The following is a 6,027-nucleotide window of genomic DNA, read 5'->3' as shown; positions in this document are numbered from 1 at the left end:
GGGTGGGGGTGGGGGGAGTGTTCCAGCTACCGGGTTTCGCTCCCGATGAAGCGCGTCCCCACAGCTCCTCTCCTTTACACATCCGCGGGCAAATGAACCCCTGCTCTGTCTTGAAGTGAGAATGCGCGTCTCGCTCCAACCGTGGAAAGAGAAAGTTTGACAAGGCGGAGGCTGCACAGCTCTGCCGCTCCCTGGAACCTAAACTAGAAACCCGAAATTTGCGCAGGAAATCGGAAGTTTCTCCTTTTTCCTTTAAAAAAAAAAAAAAAAACCAAACCCTTTAACGAAAAATTGTATGTATTCAAAAATGATTATTGGATTGCCATGTCTGATCAGCTGCTGATGACCTACCAATAAGCGTTTTAAACACACACATTCACACGCGCGCGCGCATACACACACACACACACACACACACACTGCGGGCTATGTGCAGTGGCCGTCATATGTAACCAAGAATTCAGAGGGAGTCGCGAGGGCTTTTATAAACGCGTAAAGGCTGTGTACGTGTCCTCCAGAGCAGAGGGAGGGGGCAGGGAGAGCGCGCGTTGGCTCGGCGTTTTCCCTGTGTGTTTCGTGTGTTGTCAGCTGGCTCTGGTTTCTAAGCACTGAGGGCTGCCAAGGGCGGGGGCCGGCATCTACCATCCACCTCGGCACCCTAGTGGCGAAACAGGACTCATTTGTTTGGTGCAGAGCGGTGACGACCTAGAAGAGACTGAAGTGCGGTTAGGTCGGCCCCCTGCTATCCATTACACCTGCTTCAGATGGCTCAAGTGGTAGAATGGTTTTATTTGCGGGGATCAAGAAGAGAGAAGAGAGAGGCCAGAGCCTCGCCCTACTCTAAGAAGGTACCATTAAGAAGCAAAGACAAGAGAGAAGCCATATTCGAACCGCCAAATTCAATAATGTTGCCGCCGTCCATGTGTGACCCGTTAGTGACTTGGTGCCTAGCCCCAACTTATGACATGGCAGAATTTTAGGACCTGTGTTTCTTCAAATGTAGTTTTGATGAAGAGTCTACCCCTTCCTTCACACGCACTCACACACACGCACACACACACACACACACACACTCCTATCTCCAACCAGATGCGCACAGGTGTCCTTGGTGCTTTACTCTCTGAAGCCAAACGTCAGTAGGCCCCCACGGATTTCACCGCAGCTTAAAGGGAGGCCACCCAGACGCAGGGAGCCTCGAACCGCTCCCCAAGTGCTTTATGCAATCAGCCTGGGAGCTTCCCCTCTCCCCAGAGAACTACCTAGCTAGGAGTTAGTGGGTTTCAAATGTATCAGTTTTGTTTTCACTAGCAACGATATGCCTTTCTGTTCAATATTCCCATCGATGCATCCCTTCTTTCTTTCATGACCTCAGCAAGCAGGAGAGGAAGATACACACTCTAAAAGGAGCGCCCAGAGGGAGGGCAGATGTGACAAAGGAACACAGGCACAGACTAATGACAGTTCAGCCTGTCTTCGTTCCTTAATTTTCTTGCTAAAAAAGAGGGATTAAAAGAGAAATATATTGAGGGAAACCTAAACAGAACGAAAAACCTGTCTTCACCTTTACTTCACACAGACATCGCTATAAAAACCATGGAGAAATATATGTATCTATACTCATTTGTGAACTAAAAAACAACTACACTGGCCTAATTTTCTGTTGTGAATCAACAGATATTCCTTTGGTTAGGGTTCAGTATGCTACTGTTTTGGGGGTGATTAGGTATGCAGAGCAATTCCACCATGTTTGACACTTAAATCCTTCTTATGTATCTATCTTCTTAATGCCAAATCAACAATTCTTAAAGTCAATAAAACCAAAGGAGGTTAAACAACCGCAGGAACCCATTCTAGCTGACATTTTGGAGTCACAAATAAAGCTACATTCTAGAGTCCCGATGATTCCTAGGAAAGAAAAGAAATTTCCACCTCTGCATTTTTCAAGGTGCTTTCAATACCCAAGGGCACCTCTGGGTTTGGCTAATAGGTGCTTGTTGTATGCCCAGTGAAATCTAATTCTTCTGTAATCATTTCCTTTTTCTATGAAGGTTTCCATTTTACAAGGAGAAAGTTGACTTGCTATGCAGTGGGGTTCAGGATTAATTGAGAGAAATGTCATTAGGATATAGATTTATTTTATTTATTATTAGTAATACAGGTTTATCTATACATCTGATACAAGCTGCTTAAGTGCTTGCTCTGTGATGTGAATTCATACGGCAACAGAACATATTTGGATGCACAAGCAGAAAAACAAAAAAAGAAAAGAGAATTAAAAAAAAAAACAAACCAAACTAGCAAAACCAAGCTGAGGAGCAGGCTTTAAAAGCATTTTAGAATTATGTGTGTAGTATGTATGTTTTAATTGAAAGAAGAGACCTGATCTAAGACTCATGGCTTTGGGAACACTAAAAATTTCCAATTTTATTTAAAACGAAACAGAATTAGCAAACTTTTGTAATTGCAGACAAAAACTTAGCCCTAACAAGACTCACCCTCATCTCAAAACACTTTAGACTCTAGTTTCAACCAGTATCAAAAGCTAAGAAAAATAATTTCCAAGTTGCACTTTCAATGAAAAGGTTTTTTTGTTTGTTTCAATTCTGGGATTTTTAAACGAGTAATATTTTACACGGAAACCTCAAGGATTCAAATTAGCTTAAATGCCCCCAATCTTTCAAGGAAAAGGAAGATGTTTTAATATTTGAGCAGGTTAATGCCGGAATCACACTCCATCGGGTTTCTTAGGCATAGGTGAGCCCCAGAACCAGGTTAGAAGAAAGCAAGGCACGTGGGGGAGTGAAGGTGGCTGAGGTAGGTCCCTTCTCCACCCGTTGCTGGGACCACCTACATCTCCTTTTCATATGAAACGGTTATTTGCTTCAACGGAAAAGACTGAGAAGGCAAAGTAAATCTGGAATACTCGAATTGGTTTCTTTGCATCCTCATCCTTCCTTGCTAGGTTTTCTAGGGCCTCATCATTCCTTGGCATCCTTTCTCGCCTTTTCCAACAGAAGCTAACAATCAGAGCCATTTAATAGGACATATACATCTATCTTTCGAAGCCCTGGTGGCACAGTGGTTCAGCATTGGGCTGCTAACAGAAAGGACAGTGGTTCGAAGCCACTAGCCTGTCTTGGGGGAGAAGGAAAGATGTGGCAGTCTGCTAGTCTGCTTCCGTAAAGATCTACAGCCTTGGAAACCCTATGGGGGCAGTTCTAACCTATCCTATAGGGGGCCGGGATCCATTCCATGGCAGTGGTAGGTGGTATCTATCCATCCTTAGGTCTCAAATAAACTATATGAAAATATCACCCCTCTCAAATATGCCTTTACTTCCAGTGTAATTAATAAGATCATAATTTTCTCATAATTAAAAAAAAATTAAAAGCTACCATATCTCAATCCCTGACTGCAGTAAGGGAGCGCTAAAGGTATGAGAGGTTGACAAGCAGGCGAGCTCTGCAGGTCCGCGTGCCTGGCGCCAGACGCTGTGTAAATCTGTCCTTGACTGCACATTTCCCCTCTTAAGAGAGGATAATGAACTCTCCTCCCTTCCTAATTTGCAAAGATATCATCTTTAGTCAGTACTGAAACGGTGGTGGTGGTGAAGAGGCCTGGGTCATGAACCAGAAGAGGTCAGGGTTCCAATCTCTTCTTGGGTCCCTCGTAAAACCAGGAGACAGTGGCCAAATGCATCTGCGGGTCTCTAAGGTTCCCCAAAAGAAAGAGCCTCGGGCCAGAGGGTGTGTGTGTGTGTGTGTGTGTGTGTGTGTATACAATCCCATCCTACAATCCCCTAGGATCTCTAGAAGCTGTGGCTTTGCTTTCCTCTAGGCGAGCGAGGCCTAGAGAGGCCAGCACAGCCTTGGGCGCAGGTTCCCAAGGTCTTCCAAGTCCACGGAGCCGGAGACCCCCCCGCCCAGGGCCGCCTCGACGGCCCGGGCGGGGGTGCTGTGCAGCCGGTAGGTGTCGCTGTTCCCCTGCCGGCCGGAGCCAGATCCCCGCGCTCGCCCCCAGAGCCGTTCAGCCTTGCGCGCCGGGTCTGTTCACAGACCCACCAGAACTCCCCAGAGAGGGCCGCTGCCTCCCGGGAACCGTCCCCTCGCTCACCTGGCCCCGACCACAGAGACACTGGCCAGCCTAGGGAGGCGCCTTCGGGGAGATAAAGGAGAGAAGGGCCAGCTGGGGCGAAACTCCGGGCCCCGACGTAAGCTGCTCAAAGCCTTCTACTCTTGCAGCTACTAATTCCACCTCCTCTCTCCTCACGTGCTTCTGGACAGCGGTGGTGCATTGGGAGCACCCTGGTAAAATCCTGAGTCGGGAGATTCAACTAGAGCGTCACATTGCCTTTGAAAATAAACAAGAGGTTGAAATTTCAGCTTCGTGGGAGCTAGTCTCTGAAAGAGTTGAATGGGTTTCAATTTTCTTGCCTCCCTCCTCCCCCGCCCCCCAAGAAAAAGAAAAACAAGTAAGGAAGAGAAGGAACCTAGGCCTGGCCACATGCGTGAGCTACATACTATCTTGTATCCACGTTTGCACCCAGAAATGCCAGGTAGCAGGCGTTCTCTCCCACAGCCCCATCCACCGTTCCGCCCCTGCCCTGGAGGGAGTCAGTATTTGGAATGTGGCTGTTTTCCCCGAAAGCCTTAGTAGCCAAGTATTATTCCTCTCCAGAAATCTAGCAGTTAGCACGTCTTTGGAATATTTATTGAAATTCTAGGTATTGAGAATTCTGCGCCCTTCTCTGGCGTCCTGCGGCTCCCGGCCTCGGCCTCAGTGTGCCGCGTAACAGATTATTGATCAGCGGCGTTCTTTTTGTGTGTGTCTCAAAAGGAGGAGGTTTGGTTTATGAATACTGAGAAGGACATTTATAATAGGTACATCCTATAGGTGACTAGAAATTTTATGATTCTGATTGTTTTGTACGCCGAAATCACTGCTCCGATTTGAAAGATGGCGAGGGACCGTACTGAAAAGACTAAATCCAGAACCTCGTGCTATTGAAAGAGTTAGTTTACAAAATGAAAATGACTCGGTATTTAAATTAAGTTTAGAAGAATATCTTCAGTCAAAATGTGGGGACATTTTGCAGTCAAATTTTAAAGAGATCTACGCTTCATCTGCGTATTTTTTGTGAAAGTGATCAATTCGTAAGGAAGAAAAACGTAACAAATAAAACGTAACCAATATCAAACAGAAAGAAAGAAAAATTCTCACTTAAAGTCCAAAATGTCAGTACCCATCTCATTCCTTACTCTGGACCACGGTCTCGCTATCTCGGAGGACATGGCTGGACAAGTGTCTGAGTCTTCTTCAAGGCAAGCCTTAATTTTTTTTTTTTTAACGTGAGGCTGGTTAACATAATCTTTAAGTGCCATTTTGCGATGCTCCACAAAATTGGCTCCTTTCAGTTAAATCCAATATCTGTTAAAGAATTCTAAATAATTATTTCTGATTGAGACAGCAAATTAATCATTCGGTGACGCGGGGGCGAGGGGGGGTGGGAGAAACACGTGTCTAATTGGAGGTTGTGAAGTTCAGTGAGGCGATATTTTTAGGTTTGGAAATTCAGATATTTGGGTATCTCTCCCCCTCCTATCCTTTCCCCACCCCCTCCTCATTTTACTCTCTCTTTCACTCAACCCTTTGGGATCCCTTTCTCCCCCTTTCTCAGCCTGTCTTCTCCCTACAGCTCCTCTCTCCTCTTTCCTCTCGCTCGCTCTCTCTCCGTCTCTCACTCTCTCGTTTATTGTTCTGATCCTATCAGTCAAGTTAATATAAAAGTAGTGAGTGGGAGACCCCGCATCCGTAGCTGGCCCTCTCCCGGCAAGCCCAGGGCACTTTGGGGGAGGTGTTGGCGGCTGCCAGGTTCCCGGCCTGAGGGTGGCCCTTGGTGCAGGTCAAGCTGCTCGCGGAGGAGTTGGGGTCTGAGCGGGGTTGCGGGGCTTATTCAAATGCTGTCCGCTGCTGCTGTGATTCGCAGGGACTCGGCCTCCATATGGTAATGTTGGGGGGGGGAGGCGC

General features: G+C 46.7%; 1 long non-coding RNA gene across 2 annotated transcripts in view; it reads left to right on the top strand.

Annotated features, from left to right (window-relative positions):
* Positions 1–6,027, top strand: part of LOC101346299 (uncharacterized) — a 26,846-nt gene that overhangs the window by 6,678 nt on the left and 14,141 nt on the right. The window lies entirely within an intron of this gene.

The sequence above is a fragment of the Trichechus manatus genome, unplaced genomic scaffold, assembly GCF_000243295.1.
Source record: "Trichechus manatus latirostris isolate Lorelei unplaced genomic scaffold, TriManLat1.0 scaffold00032, whole genome shotgun sequence".
NCBI lineage: Eukaryota > Metazoa > Chordata > Mammalia > Sirenia > Trichechidae > Trichechus > Trichechus manatus.
The sequence above is the reverse complement of the archived record's forward strand: the minus strand, read 5'-3'. Positions and strand labels throughout refer to the sequence as shown.